The sequence below is a fragment of the Diabrotica undecimpunctata genome, chromosome 7 (assembly GCF_040954645.1).
Source record: "Diabrotica undecimpunctata isolate CICGRU chromosome 7, icDiaUnde3, whole genome shotgun sequence".
Classification (NCBI taxonomy): domain Eukaryota; kingdom Metazoa; phylum Arthropoda; class Insecta; order Coleoptera; family Chrysomelidae; genus Diabrotica; species Diabrotica undecimpunctata.
The window spans coordinates 24,258,415-24,276,644 of record NC_092809.1 but is presented as its reverse complement, the minus strand read 5'-3'; the positions used below and the strand labels follow the sequence as shown (position 1 = coordinate 24,276,644).

Genomic DNA, 18,230 nt, shown 5'->3' with positions numbered 1-18,230 from the left:
TATAACTCTCAGGTATTTTCTTATAGAAAGTAAAATTTCAATAAAATTCTTCTGAATATATGCATGATTCCGTCGATTTAGAAAAAACAATCTGCATCAGCTCCAGCCCTATAAATCATCCAAGTCATGGAATTCCTCAAATCTCTTGGAAATATGCGCTAATATTCGACCAGCATCCGAGGCAATGGACCGCTACCTCCGCCTCGACGTTCAGTTAGAAACAGACTCGCGCCGCGTTCGCTATCGCAGGCGTCGTTACGGATAACAGGCAGCGTCACGGCGCGATTATGGGACGATAACTTTTGTAGTGGAGTTTCGTGATTTTCTCCCTTTCACAGGTTGCCGTTAATTGATCACAGGTATGGGGAGTGCACTTAATGTTTTATTGAAAGGTGTTGATGGAAATCAAAAAATAGATGTGTAAATTTTTTAGTAAAAGCCTTAATTAAGTCATTAATATATATTATTATGTATACTTATATAATATATACACACACACTCATATATAATATATATATATATATATATATATATATATATATATATATAATCTTATAAATTCTTGAAATGATAATTTTTATTTTTATACTTTTATCAGTGTCCTTTTTGTTTGAGTTATATTTACAACTGGCTTAATTTTCTTCTGATTCCGATAAAATTTCACTGAATATTCCTTAACCTTTTTACATGTACATTACATTTAATTTACCCTGCTTTCTATCGTCCCATAGTTTTAGTACTTAAAATGTCGAATTAAATATATTAAATACTTTTAGTTTTATTTTAAGACAAGTCACTATTTTTCGTTCCGTCAATTATTTATTATACCTCTAATTTTGTGGTTTTTGGTCCCAATTTAAAATAACTACCTTGATTTTCGATATTTTCGTCTCGAATAGGTCAGCTTTTATTTTGTTTTGATAAGAAATAACATTTTTCATCGTAGCGCAGAGGAAATTCAAGTTAAAAATTTTGATAGAGGCATTTTTATAAATACTTGTCCGTCCTTTTAGTTTTCTATTTCTTTTTCTCCTCACTGTTCCGTATAGAAGTATGACTGCCAATTCCAATACGGATGTAGTGAGATTTTTACTTTCAAAATACTAATAACACTTCAGAAATTTTATTTTTTACAATAAGAGTATGTACTTTTATAAATCAAAGCTGCATAGCGGTATTTTTTGATATAACCAGAGAATTTGATACAGTTTGGCGCCATGGAATAAGTAAAACTTTACAGAAATTAGCTTTACAAGGAAATATGCTAAACTTCATCACTAACTTTTTAAAAAACCGAAGCTTGTAAGTAACAGTAGATGATTTCATTTCTAAAACAAAAATACAGGAAAATGGAATCCGTCAAGAATCATCGATTAGTGTTACTCTTTTTCTTATTGCTATTAACAGTATTTTGTAAAACGATTCTCCACCAGTAAAGAGTAGTCTATACGCAGATGATCTCATAATTTATTGTAAAAGAAGAAACATATTAAACATATTAAACATAACTAATTAAACAAACCTTACAAGATATTATTTCTGCATTAGAAAAATGGTCAATGAAATCTGGAAACAAAAGTAAATGTATCCATTTCACCAGAAAACGCAATGTTAGTAGTTCAGAACTTACAATTTTTAATACAAAAATAGAATATGTTGATTGTATCAAATTCCTTGGAATTAATTTTGACAAACATTTAAATTTTAAGCAACATATTTATCATCTTAAAACATCTTGTCAACAATATTTGAACATAATGAAAGTTCTATCTACTTAAAATTGGGGATGTATAGTGAAAATCCCGTCGGAAACAATGTCTTTGCTTCTCGTTTCCACACAACATATCTTAACAAAAAAAGATCTAAACCCCCTTTTTTTGAAAGACTTAATAGTAGATACATGACCAGAAATAATATGGCCCTCCATAAAATATACCAAACCACCCTTTTAACTGCTCCTCCTTGGATGGTCAGAAAACCCTTCCTAGACTCGAGTTTAACAAAGACTAGTAATCAACTTAATGCTTTCTCTATGGTTAAACAAATTTACAGTAACATTGATGAGTACCAGAATTACCAACATATTTATACTGATGCCTTTAAATCAGAAAAAGAAGTGGGATGTGCCCTCATACACAACGACTACACTGCTTCATACAAAATCTCAAATTTTAGCACAGTATATACAGAAGAAGAATTCGCAATCTAGAAAGCATTAGAATATGCATTGAACGCAAACTTAGGCAGGTGTCTAATAATAACAGATTCCTTAAGTTCCATGAGCTTAGCTTAGGCACCATTTACCCAACTCATCCATTGTTGCGATTGATAAAGAAACATTTTTACCAACTTCAAGGCTTCAAGGAAGACTTGATAGAACCTACCTATAAGAAAGATTTTCATCACTGGATTAACTCGACATTGAAAGAACTATGGCTACAAGAATGGAATCAATCTCAACAATCACTACGAGACATAAAAACAAGAGTTACAAGATGGAAGAATATGTGTAGCAACAGAAAAGACCAAATTATAATAAACAGACTGAGATTAGGACATACACGCTTAACACATGAATACCATATTACTGGAAGTGTTCATCCAATGTGCGGTAAGTGTTTTAACAGTTTAAGTGTCCAACATTGCTTAATCGAATGCCCTGCATATTTAAATGAGAGGAAAAAGTGTAACCTACCGGAAACGCTACGCGAGTGTCTACAAGAAAACTGTGTCTATTCGTCTGTTTTAAGTTTTCTTAAATCAATAGGAATATACAACCAAATTTAAACATCAGTGCGTGTTCAAATAAATGTGTATTTTTCTATTAACCAATGTTCTTAGTTTAACTCAGATTTATGTAAAAATCTATGTATGTCAAAATCTGAATATATTATGTATCCAAAAAGGTAAAAAAAACTTTTAATACCAAGCAGCGTTAGGTTGATGTGCCTTAATTGCAAATAAAAAAAGTACTTGTCTAAAGTATGTACACTTCCCGTCATATAAAACTGGTACACTTTTTTTTCCCAATGTAAACCTGTGTTCAGACTGGATACAATGGTCCGTGAATCAATTCGTTGTTGCCATCACAGATAACGGAATTGCACAAAATCTAAATATAAAAAATAACGTTCAAAAATGTGAAAAGTTTTTAGATAGGTATTATTTTTATCATTAACAACAAAAAACTGTATCTAATAAATTTAATAACCAAAGATAGGGTTGAGCTAATATCCAAAATATTTGAAGGGAACATTGGAATGTATCTACTGTAATTTTATACTTCAATTATCTACCGAACACGAACTGTCTTTTGTGTCACCAAGTTTAGCAACAGGCAATATAGCAAGATTAAATTATTATTTATTACAAGAACAATAAATGTAAAAAACTTACATTATACTTTATCCTACGTATTATAAACTATAAAATATCCGGGACGAAAAAACGCTTTTCAAAACGTGATATTTACAATCCAATATCTCACTGTAATGTTTTATTATAATAATTTAAAGTTATGTTTAGATTCATTATCTATTATTATTATTGAATTGAAATATTTTCATAAATTATAATAAAACACAAATCAATGTGTGGGTACTTAATTGAGATTATGGAAAATTACAATAGTAATAGGAGCATTTTTTAGGATGCATGTTTAAATGAATGTGACTGACTGATAGAGAATGCTCGATAATGTTTTAGTTTTTAGTATACTCAAAACTGGCGGTCTGTCGCACAGCCCTGCTTTTAGCTGGTTTCGTATAATATTTTCGTTGAACTGGCAACAGTGCCCTAGAAATTAGAATGACACATGTGACAAGATCAACGCACATAACTTAAAAAACACGATTTTTGGTTATAAGAGTTGTACCAGTTTTTTATGACGCGAACGGTATATTATGTAATATAAATGTCTATTCCGTTTAAACACATTTGTGTATTGTACCTTTAGTACATGCTTGAAATATACAATGTATATATATGTATATTCAAACAGTTATTATTCCGGTTACGATAATAATAATTTTTAACAATTTTTTATATTTATTTTACATTATTTAAATAATTTTGAGTTTATTGTATACGATTCCGTCTACACAAATCTCTAACCTTTATTGAAATATTGGACAATATAATCTTTTATTATTCTTTCACGAGGAAACTTTAGTTAAGAATAATATTTATTAAATTTAATTACAAGAAACTTAGTTATGTTAATGTGATTGGTCTTTACGGTTTTCAATTTTATCAAGCAATATTTCAAAAACCGGAAAAAAGTGATCAAACCGTCGAAAATACTATTAAAAAATGTTTAATAATTATTCTTATCCTAATATTGACAACAAAGTATACGTCACTGTATAATATTAAGCAAATAATTGTAATAATATTATTTTACTTTTCTTACATGCCATTGATCAGAATATCCATAAAAATAAATACATATTCTACTCGGTTCGCTGATCCCACTCCCAAGTGTCTAGTAAATTTAGTAATTATTTTTTGCTACATTGGATACATTTTAACCGACTGGCAGTGGCTGGAAATTAATATATAATAAAGAATACGCGCTCATAGTCAATATTTAAAACAATATTAATTGCATGTGAATATTTTTTAAACTGCATGAATTAGAACTAAGTTCATTTTTGAAATTTTATAATCGTTTATAGTAAGAATTTACAAATAAAATTTTTAATGAAAACTAATGAATATGCATTCCCATTATTTATGACTATTTTTCTTTTTACTGAAAGAACCCTAAACACTAAGTTTATTTGATATATTATTACTAAAAGGTAGTAATTTTTGTATTGCATGTTTTCAAAAATTAATCTGTCAAAATATTCTCAAGCTGAGTGAACAGGCTGTAGTAAAAGTGAACAATAGTGATTATTACTAATCGCTAATAGACATTTCGTCTAATATAAATTAAATATATTTTCACAAGTCAATGCTGGATGTGCTTTTGAAAATTTCGTCTATTTGATATCAAGATTCTGCTTTTTAGATAATAGCAATGGAACTTCTTCTTTTTCAAATGTTTCCAAAGTATTGGCTTTAAGAAGAGTTTATATAATTGAGCCTTACAGCAGGGCCATCAACACACGACACGAACCCTGTTTATATAATGATAATAACTGTGCTTGATCCAGTCTATTTCAAAAAGTAAAACTTAGACATGTGGCATCTAGAGGCATCACTCCCAAGTAAGTCCAGTAGCATGGATTCGGGATGCATGATGGCCATATATACGATTTACGATTGTGGATATATCCATTCATGCTTCTTAAAAGGTAAAATGAAATTTAAACTGAATTTTAACACCAGTAAAGAACAAACAAAATGTACATAATTAATATAAAAATGTATCAACCGACCGACATCTCGGTTTTATTAGCCTAGCAGTCAAGTCCATTGGTCCGAGAGAGCCGTCGAATGCATGTCAGGAAGTTCAAGTTTAGAATGCTAAGCTAAATGGGAAAGAAGTAGTAGAACAGCTGTGCAAGTGTGTAATTAAGCGTAATTTGATACCATGAGTAAGCTTTTTCCTGTCTGGACCTGTCTATAATGTTTTTGCTGTATAAACATGGTTATCGTATCTAGACACGAATAGCCACTTACATCTGGCCTAAACCAACATCTGTAAAGTAAAGTAGATACATATTAGTCGACTTAGGCAAATATGCAAATAAAAAAGTATGAAATATGCGCATAAATATGCAGTATTTTATGCAAAAATATGCAGTATTTTATGTAAAATATGCATATTTATCTAGAAAATATGAATGTATTAAAAAATATTTACAATATCTTTTTATTTACAAAAATACTTACAATATTATAAATACATAACATATACAATTATTTTAACATATAAATATTATTTTGATTTGTGGTAACAATAATGGCAGCCATTAGATTCAGTGTTTTTGTATAACGATCTTGGTGTTATCATAAACAGCAGCCCAACTTGATCCGACCATATTACCTCTATTTGTAAACGTGCGAACTCCAGACTGTATCTTATTCAGAGGTGTTTTTCGAGAGTTTCAATGCAATCATTCTGTAAACTTTACACTCTTTACGTAAGACCCATACTTGAATACGCTGGACCAACGTGGTATCCTGATCTGGTTCGAGACAAGACTATGTTGGAAAACGTCCAAAGAAAAGCCACCCGAATTTCTTTGGGACCGAGAAGACCTTCCTATGCAGAAAGACTTAGTATAGCCAATCTAACTTCCTTTGAACTTCGCCGACAACGTGGAGACTTAATTACAACTTTTAAAATATTAAAATTCAATTTTGGAAATCTCGATGAAATTTTTATCATTAATCAAGATGAACGTCTCAGAGGTCATCAGTTCAAACTGAAGAAAGAAAATTTTTCTACAAGATCAAGGCAGAACTTTTTACCAAATAGAGTTTTTGAGTGCTGGAATAACCTTAACGATAACATTGTCTCTGCTCCCTCTTCCAATTCGTTCAAAAACAGACTTGACCGTTTTACATTATAGTTAAAATATTGTTTTTCTTTTAAACCAAAAATTGTAATTTTATTTCGTTTATTTGTAATTTTTGTTTTTTTTTACTAGTAGGTTATTAATGAAATTTCTTTGTTTTTGGGCATAATAGGAACTTAGTTCCTCTGCCCTCGCTTATGTATAATAATAATAATAATAATAATAATAGATTATCAAATGATGTTCAAAATTTTCTAATAAAAACTTCTGGCTTCTAACCGAATACATATATTTGTAAATAGAAAAACTTCTTTCGAGATCAACTGATGTAACTGGGGCATTTTTCAAATTTGCTATAATAGATGGTTCTAAATTAATTGGTTCGGAAAATGTCCTAGCTAGTACTTGAACCACTTCAGAAAGAACCTGGTAACCACTATTTTTTTCCATGGTTACTTTAAATTTTTGAAAAATTTCCTTTCCAACCTTTCTTTAACGTATCTTTATCGTTTCTACACAATGACTCAAATTCTTTTATTAAAACTGTACTCTCCAACAATGATAATTTAGAGGATTCTAATTGAGTTATAGTTTTCTGAGTTTTCTGAAAAAAATTATAACTCAACTAGAACTGTATTCATTTTGTATTGTATTTGCTCAGTGTGTTCTTGTAAATGCTCCTTGCATTTTACAATTTAGGCTGCATTAGAAGTTATTTAAGTAAACTGATTCTCAAAGGTCATTGTTTCACTACAATCACCACTGGTATAATTGGAATTCTCAATTGCACGATTTCGCATACTTTAGATCTTTTGAAACATTTAACAGACTACACACAGCAAATCAGGTTTACATTTGAATGATCTTATTTGCGAGTTTACGAATTTTGTTAAATTTTAGACAAATATTTGCCATATATTTGTAATAGAACTTTAAAAAAGGGTATAATGTGTTTGAGATTACACATTATTTTCTCTAAATTTATATTTTACAGTGTGTGTCTCTAAAAGTTAGTTTATGTTTATATTTTTGACGCGCGATTTTTGCCAACCTACGTCGCGGAGATGGCACGTAAATAAGAAAGAAGGCCACATGAGGCGTATCGAAAAGCATAGATAACCAAGAAAAGCTTTTGACTCAACTCAATCAGATATGAGACAACGACGCAAACCACTAACTACATGGATTAATGTGATTATGTCTACAATAAGGGACAGAGCATTCAATGAAGATTGCTGGAGAGACAAAAATACGTAGCGATCGAAATGCGGAATGAGCAGAAGCTGTAGGACCTTAGCTATTTAATTAAAAAAATAAATTTATGATTATATTTGATTATAATCTAATTATTAAATGAATCTTGTCATGTCAGTACTGCTTTATTTTTGATATACTTGTACGTGTACACGTCTTGAAAATAAATTTTATATTTTTCGTATATATCGATATCGTTTATCTAACAAAGGAATCTCATTTTTTTTTATATTCCATTCTATGTTCCCGAAATTTGCACTTATCGTAATTAGGATAATCTGACACGGTTCTTTTTTATTAAATTGCCCTAATTACGAAAATCTGACGGTTCTTCTTTATTAATGGCAACCATCTTGTAATTTTGAAAGAAATCTGTACGCCTTCAGAGTAAATTAGCTTTTCAAACAGCAATAAGGTAAAATTTATAAAAGTAGGTAATTATTTAAAAATTTATAACGGGCCACCAAGTTTACTACTTAAAATATATGACAAAATAATACTCGACTCATTTGATTTAACTATATAGAAAAATAATTAAATCTTATTTATTTTAATATATTGTTCATATTGTATTTTAGTAGTTTCCAACATAATAATTCATACGAAAATACGAAAACTAATTAGAAAAAGAACGGTTTTTTAATTTAAATTAACGTGCATGTGACATCTATGGTCATTAGCAAGAGTTACGATTTACATGGGAATATATAAATTACAAAATAATGTAGTTAACATTTAACATAAAGAGAAAATAATAAAAACTTATAATATAACATTTATATTTTGTTGAGCAGTTGACTTATCTCAAGGAATTTGATAACCTTGTTGATTTGGTCTGTGCTGTTTAGGACCTCTTTGAAGTTAGTACTGATATCGAGCTGTTCGCGTATTTTGGCATAAAAAGGGCATTCGATAAGTATATGCCTGATTCGGAGAGTCGTATTGCAGTGCTGACATTTTGGTTGTGGAGATGATGTCATCAAGTAGCCATGAGTTAAACGGGTATGTCCTATACGCAATCTCCGTATGATTACCATATTTTTTCGACAAAAACTGGGATAGGTAAGAAGGTTCACTGAGGGTTTAATTTCATGCAGCGCTGAAGTAACATTATTCCAGTGAATCTGCCAGGTGGATAGATTAAGCTTCTTCAGTCTAGCTTTGAGATCGTTACAAATTTGTATATTGAGAATGGTGTCCGTGGATGATGCGGCTTTTTGGCAAGGCAATCAGCTTTTTCGTTACCACTAATACCAACATTGGATAGACCCATATCAGAGTGATAGTTGTATTTTGGTTTATAAGAAGCTGATATGTGTCATGAATATCTTGGACGATAGGATGGTTGGTGGATATAGCATTAATGGAGTGTATAGAGGAAAGTGAATCAGAGCATATAGCTATGAGTGTATTTGGATATTGTTGAGCATATTTGAAAGCATGTGAGAAGCTAGTAGTTCACCAGTGTGGATACTACACCAAGGAGAAATTTTAGAGAGTTTGATAGGCTGTTGTACAGTGGTTACAAAATATCCAACACCATTTAGGGTCACTAATACTAAGATCCATAGCACAGAAAGATCCAGAGGAAATATTAAAATGAGTATTAGATCCTGTGAGTATAAACGGTTGTGGAAGTTGGAATATAAGGTCTAGGGGCTCTTTTTCTTTTAGAAAATGGTTTGGGGGAATATATATGGAGCAGATGGTAAGTTTATTTGGGCAATATGTAGTTATGGCAATTGCCTCGAGATTCGTCATTAATGGTAGCATTGTTGAGAAGATTTCGCTGGACGCAAATATTGATGCACCTCCACTAGCTCTGCCGAAGGTCGATATCATTGCAGATGAATTATTGGACGTCAGGCTGGTAAGCTCGTCAGCGTCTACAGGATTTAATGTGCGTTTTAGCTTTTTTGTTATTCTTGTAATTCGATTTTTAAGTGATCTATCGGATACAGTTTGCTATATTTGTGTAAGATCTTCGAGGAGAGAATGAATGTTCGTGGTGAAATTATGAGCTTCTTTGAGAGGATCACTACTCCCAAAGGAATTTTCCAGGAAGGCAATTATTTGTAATGCTGATACCGAAAATTTTTTTGGATTAGCACAAATTAATTTTTCAATACTTGAATGGGCAGATGGATTAATTTTACCAATTTCTTTGTCACCAGTTTTTGTTTTCTTTTTAGGAGCTGATTTAGGAGTTGCGAAGGTTGTTGTGTTTGGTGTGTTATTAGAGTTTAAGTTTAGTGGGCTAGCGGTAACCAGTAAAGAAGGTGATTCAAGACTTCAAGGTGTTCGTGGAATGAGTTCTTTTTATGCCAGAGTTAGAAGGGACAGATAATGGTGTTATAGACTGTTCCTTTGGGTTTGTTATGTCAGTAGGTAGGTCATTTGAATAGATTTCTTCTTTTGAGGAGGGTGAAAGAGGAGATATACTAGAAGGAGGATCAATTGGGATTTGGCTAGAAGTTGTATTTGGATAGGGATTGCTAGATATTTCTTGAGGGTTAGGGCAGGAGTCTGCAGTGTGTCGAGATTGCTTACATAAAAAGCATTTATGTTTGTCCGAAGTAATAAAGATCCTATAATTTGTATTTTCATATAAGATTACAATTGAAGTATTTAAATCAATTCGTCTTCCGGTGAACTACAACGGATAAGCGAGATAGGGGAAGCAAGTTCATTTTTAAGTGCTTGCTCTATGAGTGCATTCGGGATCGAAGGACACACGTTAAAAAGTAGTCACCTGTTTTAATGTGAAGCAAAGGTTTTTTCTTTAGGGGTAACAATTTCGTCGATTGCTTCTATGTAATCAAATAGCACTACGTCTGGAATAGCGTTCATAACAATGGATTGAGTTCTACTGGGACATGATGTTGCTGTTATAGATTTTTTCTGTGTGATTTTGGTAACTGCAGCGAAGCTAGGTTGAGCTGTTTGTGATGATGATGCCATAATTTGATTTTAATATTTTGGATGGCAAAATATTAGGTATGGCCAGAAACGACTGGCCTAATTTTATTTGACGAAAGTATTTAAGTGATATTGACTTACCAATATTTACTTGATAAGCCATCACATTAAACTAACAAGCTTTTATTAAAAATACTATTATAAGTAGAAGCCTGATGTTCACTCGTTGGCTTCTGAAATAGGAATGAACGCTTTTATTTTGAGATTATTAGAACTTAGAATTCTCACTAACACAATTCTCACTTGATTGCTGGATTATATATTACTACCCACTTTGTGGACTTAATAGAATAAATAACATACACGCAGATAAAATATTATGCTTTTCTGTTTGGGGAATGATTTTAAAGACAGCAAAAATTATGCTGTATTCTATTAAAAACAAAAGACGATCTGAAATTTATGGCATGAAAACTTCAAGAGAAATATAGAAGGTAAATGTTGAAAACTAATACAGCAAAAATAATTATCTGTGTTCAGGAATCTATATTTCTTTACTTAAAATAATCAAATATTGAATTTGAATCTCGCTCGAACATTCGAAGAGTACACACGTTGTTATCATTTCGTAGTAATTAATTTTTAATATTAATGAGCCTTTAATTATTATATTACAACAATTTTTTGGAAGAAAGTGGTTAAGTAGTAAAATAGTACATCACACATCATTTGTGATTATTTAATATACATCATAATACTATTAACATCAACAAAAATCAATAAAATCTTCCTTTTCTCTTCTTCCTTTTGTTGTAACAGTCAGGAAATTGAAAGTCTACTTGAAAATTGCTATGGTTGCTCTGATGTATTAACGGTTGCGAATGATTATACTTTAGACACCGTAGCTCTTATTAATATGTTGGAAGAAATACGTCCTCATTTAGAAGACAGAACAACAAAATATCGCTGCACAAAATTGAGGAAAAAATTGGCTGTACAACTTGATTTAGCCACTTTGGATACTGAAAGTGATTCATCCACTGGTTAATCCTGAATTTTTTCGCTTAATCAATATATAATAATTTATGTACGAGTATAATAAAATTTTACAATGAAATATAAATAGCTTTCAAACTCGTTTACCTATGGTACAACTATTAATCAATCAATACACACCACAAATTATTTGTCTTCAAGAAAATAATTTTAAATACTCCACGTGCATGAATCTAAAGTCCTTCAATTCATATTTTAAAAACAGATGATGCAAATCATGCATCAGGTGGAGTTGCAATATATGTAAAGGAACAAATAATATCCAAAGAAATTCCATTAAACACAAATCTCGGAGCTGTAGCTGTAGAAATTGGCACTACACAAAAGATCAACATATGTAATATATATATATATATATATATATATATATATATATATATATATATATATATATACCTCCAAATTATAACCTAGAAGAACAACATCTTGTAAACTTAATAAATCAAGTTCCTAATCCAGATCTAAATGAACACAATACTAACTGGGGTTCCTTTAAAACTACGCACACTGGAAAAAAGATTGAAAAGATCATAAACACATTAAACCTTGCAATAATAAATGATGGTAGCAGCACAGACTTAAATTTATTGACAGGGACATTTTCTTCTATAGATATCTCACTCTTTACGCCAACTATTCAATTAAATCACAATTGGTATGTAGAAAAAGATTTATATGGGAGTGATCACTTCCCAATTTTAATAGAAAAAAACACTCGATGAAACCTACGCCACTTACACCTGATCCGAAATGGAGGCTAGATAAAGCTGATTGGCGCAGTTTTCAAGAAATTATCCGTATCGAATTATCAAAAATTTGCTTAGAAAATTCAATAGACGAAATAATTCTACAGTTCAATAAACTCACAACGGAAGCAGCTCTAGAAACGATAGGTAAAACAAAGTTTATTAAAAGAGATAAAGTGTGTAAGTAAGTTTCTTACTTTCCTTAATAGCTTCTTTACATTCTTCATTCCTAGTGGAATGAAAAATGTAAAGAAGCTATTAAGGAAAGCAAGAAAGGACTTTCCTTAATAGCTTCTTTACATTCTTCATTCCTAGTGGAATAAAAAATGTAAAGAAACTATTAAGGAAAGCAAGAAAGCTCTTCAAAAGTATAAACGGTACAAAAACCTACAAAACTTAATTAATCTTAAAATCTTAAAAGAAGTAGGGCCAAACTGATTACCACAAGATTTAAAAGATAATCCTGGATAAAATATGTAGAAAAGATCAATAAGTACACATCTTTAACAAACATATGGAGGAAAATAAAAAACATAACAGGCACTAGCTCATATCAAGGTATCGATTCATTAGAAGTAGAAAATAAATCGTCAATAACAAACCATGCATAAATCGTAGAAAAAAAAAACGGGTGTGGCAGTACAGTGAGACTGCCGGTAGAAGTTATACTTCTATACACGCGTTCGCCGTTACAAATTTATATGGGAGTCAATCTGCGCAATCATTACATATTTAATGCTATAGGTAAGAGAGAGCAGAAAGAGAAAAATAATTAGGTATATAGGTATATGGTGCATCGGTTGCTGTATATAAACATTTGACCTGTAATAGGAGTATAGTAAATGAAGGATTGTATCAATATTTTAATGAAAATATATATTTTTATTTTCATATATGTATAAAAGGAGTTGAATGCAAAAAAATTTTTTACACATACTCTGCAGTAAAATTCATTGTTTATTTTGTTATTAATATAAAAATTACAATACAATACACTGCAACATAATTCAGTATAATAATACAATACAAATTAAAATGCAATATTCATAAGTATTTAAAACTGCCAATATACATAACTTACTTTACGAAGATAAAAATAAAATACCAACAACTCGGATTATGTTGTAAATTTTTATTTTATTTTAAAATTTGGTATTTTTGCGTATATTACATATATTTAATAACATTAACGTGAGGTTTTTAAATATTTCAAAAATAAAAAAGGAAATTCATATTGGGATTCGAACTCACGTACACCAGCGTATGAACCAAACACGTAAAAGATTTGCCAATTAGACATGATACTAACGGATTTTAAAATTGACAGTTGTCTGTCATACAGTGATTATTTTGAAATACAAAAGCCTAAAATAATTATGAACATTTAATAAATAATACAAAACATATCACATAAATAATAATATTAATATATATTATATATATATATATATATATATATATAATATTATATATAATACCTATAATATATTTATAATATTAAATATACATATATACAAAAGGAAAATTTTTATTCTCGAGAGAGGAAGAGAGAGAAAATATATCTTATGTCTTTCTCTTACTCATTATCTTACACATGTAATGGTTTCACAGATTTACTCCCGTGCAAATTTCCAACGCCGAGCGTGCGTATAGAAGTATAACTTCAAAAATAGCGAAAACATTCAAGTTAACACCCACAAATTCTACTATGATAAGTATTTCTTAACATACAAAGAAGAAGAAAAAACTATCCCTACTAACGAAGTAAACAATAATGAACCTATAAATGCACTTATCACAATCAGAGAACTAAGATAGATGATAGATTATTTAAAGGACACACCCCCTGGCCGCGATGACATCTCAGCTTCTTTTTTGAAACACCTACCTGACAAAACAGTAGAAATATTATTAAAAATATATAATCGTATATGGACCAAACATAAATTTCCCAATTTATGACAATTAGCTATAAATATTCCCATCTTAAAATCTAATAAGCCACAAAACAAAGCAGATCCTTATCGTCAATTGTCTCTAACTTGTGTAATGTGTAAGATTTTAAAATTATAAATAAACGTTTATTGTTGTGTCTAGAAGAAAATAATCAACTGATTAATGAACAATCTAGATTTCGTCCTTTAAGATCGACTACCGAAAATTTTTTGACTAATTAAACTTATATAAAACAGTGACAAATTAATGTAACCGAAGGTAATTTTGAGGTATCTACAAGTTAGGTTATATAATATTTATTTTTAATTTTTTGGGGGAAACTGACTAATCACTCGGACAAGGAAGGCTTATTTCAAGGCCAGCTTTAATTTGAAGCATGAATCAAATGCATCGTCTTCATCAACAAGCATGAAACATCTAAAACATATAAAATCTCTCCTTAATACATTTTCGAACCATAAAATACTGTATATATGACGTTTTACTGACACAATCGCTAAAAATAGCGGACGAGCTTCGTTTTGTAGAAGTATTTTAAATTAAATATATATGAGAGGGGCCTCACTTATAAGCTCATTTTCATCGTTTTTTCAACAGTATTTATAATTTTACTCCAAAAACGTAAACTTTTATTTTCCTTGTTATTTCTAGTCAAATACGTAAATAATTTACGCATCTTTCTTTTTGAAAAGAAGAATTGATTATCTGTCGAATCCATCAGAAGAAAAACGTATACGATTCCACACAGAGAGAGCCACAGCTAGAAGAACACTTAGACAAAAAAAGAGACAATATCTACAGAAACAAATTGAGAAAGTAGAAGGAGAAAACATATGAAATCAAAATAAAAATTTCTACAGAGAAGTAAGACAACATAAGAGAAGCTCGTACATAAGCACACCCAACTTCATAAGAGATAAAAATGAATGAATGCTGGCTGCCGAAAACAAAATAATAGAAACATGGGCTGAATATTTTGAAGAGCTCTTGAATATCCAAAATTTCACTGATGAAAACAATGAAAATGGTGGAAACAACGAAGTACATGAGTATCAAACGGTCGAATTAGAAATACCCCCACCAAGCATGGAAGAAATTACACATGCCACAAAAACGCTTAAAAACGATAAATCCCCTGTTCTGGACAATATTGATGCCGAGCTAATTAAAACAGGCGGTCATGAACTCATAAGTAAAATCCATCAATTAATAGAAATGGCCTGGCAACAAGAAATATTGCCGAAATAATGGTGTGATAGTATTATTGTACCAATACACAAGAAAGGAATCATGCATGAATTACAGAGGAATCTTACTAATCAACACTACATATAAAATATTGGTTTCGATATTATTAAAAAGATTAGTACCATACGCCGAAGAAATAGTTGGTGACTACCAGTGTGGTTTTAGGCCTGGCAGATCGACTATTGATCAAATATTTACAATAAGACAAATGCTTGAAAAGTATTGGAAATATAATCACAACTGCATCAGATTTTTATAGACTTCAAACAGGCTTATGATTCAATTAATCGTGCAACATTATGGAAGGCAATGATCGAGCTCGGCGTACCCAGTTGAAACGAGAATAATGACAGAAAACAGATCTTTCTTTGCAATACAACATCTAATGAAGTCAAAACTTCTTTCACGAGATACAAAATCCGGATATATAAGACCATAATAGGACCAGTAGTCGCGTATGGAAGCGAAACATGGACGTTAACAAAAAGAGAAATAAATAAATTGCTGGTGTGGGAACGTAAAATTCTTCGAATGATATATGGCCTTTGCAGAGACAGCGTGACAAACGAATGGAGGGGCAGATACAATAACGAGCTAGAGTCTCTATTCGGAAAAGAAAATCTAGTCAAATATATAAAGGCCAATAGACTCAGATGGGTACGCAGTAACGACAATCGCCATATAAACAATGTGTTCTGGGAAAGGCCAAAGGGAAGAAGGTCTGTAGGGCGGCCTAGAAAAAGGTGGAAAGATGCAGTCAAAGAAGATCTAGAGAAACTGGGAGTGCGACAATAGGAATTACTGGCATAGGACCGACAAACATGGAAGGTAATAGTAAACGAGGCAAAGACTAACGAAGAGTTGTAGCGCCATTGATGATGATGATGCTGATCTTTCTTTTTAGAGAACTAAGCTGATGTATCTGTTCATAGTTTTCTTACAACTAACTGACGTAATTATTAAAAATAAGGAACGTCCCAATTTGGGACAATTATAAATAAGGAAATGTGGAAAGTTTTAATACATAATATATATTATACATATTCATATTCAAAATTTCTGATACCATTTAAAATTATTTGTCTGCCCCCATTTTTTTTAATATTATGTGACTAATAACGTATTAAAACCCATAAACCAGTGTCATCTTTCAGTTATTCAAAAATCATTAATTGATGTTTTATGATTCAAAAAATAAGATGTGTCAATTGTTTTTAATTAAAATTATTATTTAACGATTTTTTAGCTCAAAATGTTAAAACTGTGTTGATTTAAATTGAAAATATCTTGAAACTAGTTTTTAGATTAGGTATTACTTCTAAGGTCTTAGTTACTAAGAGTATAAGTCAAAAAATTCAAATTTTTTTTTGTCACTGGTCGTACAGCCTAACTAATTTTCTTCATGTTTCCAAGAGTATAAGTCAAAAAAACAAATTTTAGCTTGCTTGATTTCAGTATGTGTTTAATAGTATTCACTGCTTCAGAAAATTCTTCATTATGTATTAAAATTACAAGTCAACTTACACTACTAGGTGCAGTTTGTCTGACACTTATATTCTTGACTTGTACTGTTGACACCAATGATTTGTGTATTGCAGATTACAAGTTAACCTCAAATACACATGTGTATTGTATTTGTTTACATCGTTTTGTTCGTGTTATTTATTTTAATATATAATTAGAATTAAACTACGAGAGGTGCTTCAAGTGTAGTTTAGAAAATGTCTTATTTTGTAAAGAGAACCGATAAAATTATGGGTCATCTTCATGAAGTAAATAAGGGTTCAATAAGAAGTAACAAAAAAGGTAGGAAAGTTTTTATTTACGTTACGGTTGCTACGCCAGATTACTCACAATCATACTAATTTATTATTTTTATATTTTTGCAGAAAAGAAACCCGAAAATACTGAAACAGATGTAATCCACCTAATGGATATTTCATCTGCTAAAGTGATTTTCGTAGGTATGTATGTTTTATTACTAGTGTGGTTTAGGCATTTAACTTTATAATGTATGAGCCCGAATTACAGCATTTGTATCTATTCTGTAGTAAAAACTTTTTATTATTTTAGAAAGTATCAATGATTATACAAGTGTTGACCAAAACGTAATAACAATCAATAGTAATAATAATCTTATTGAAGAACAAAACACTAGCACTACAATCAGTGAAGGTAATATTTCTCACATCTTGTCATAAATCAATTTATAGTTTTGTTCAAATTATTGGGTAAATAACTTAATTCCTTTATCCCAGTGTTTTACGTCAAGTAGCAGCAAAGTAAACATATACATGAAATATAATAATTGAATAGTAGAACCTACTAGAAATTCTTATCTGTTTAGGTTGGTCACTTTTGTGACATTAAAAATTTACCGAATTATTTGAAAAGGACTATACTTACATGGTGCGGATTATGAATATTGCATTGACTATTTGACTGATATAATTTAGGTAACAGGAATAATGGAATTATTCATTTAGAAGGTACCGATGATGGGGGTTTTGACCTAACATTACTGAACATTGATGAAGAATTGTTATTAATACCTAATCAAGAAAAAAATCAACCTGAATTA

General features: G+C 30.6%; 1 protein-coding gene across 1 annotated transcript in view; it reads left to right on the top strand.

Moving 5' to 3' along the window:
- Positions 1–221: 221 nt before the first annotated feature.
- LOC140445067 (potassium voltage-gated channel protein Shaw-like) overlaps positions 222–18,230 on the top strand; it is a 555,968-nt gene continuing 537,959 nt past the window's right edge. The window contains exon 1 of the mRNA XM_072536858.1: positions 222–359. The gene's annotated coding sequence lies outside the window, so the exon portion shown is untranslated. The remainder of the gene's footprint in view (positions 360–18,230) is intronic.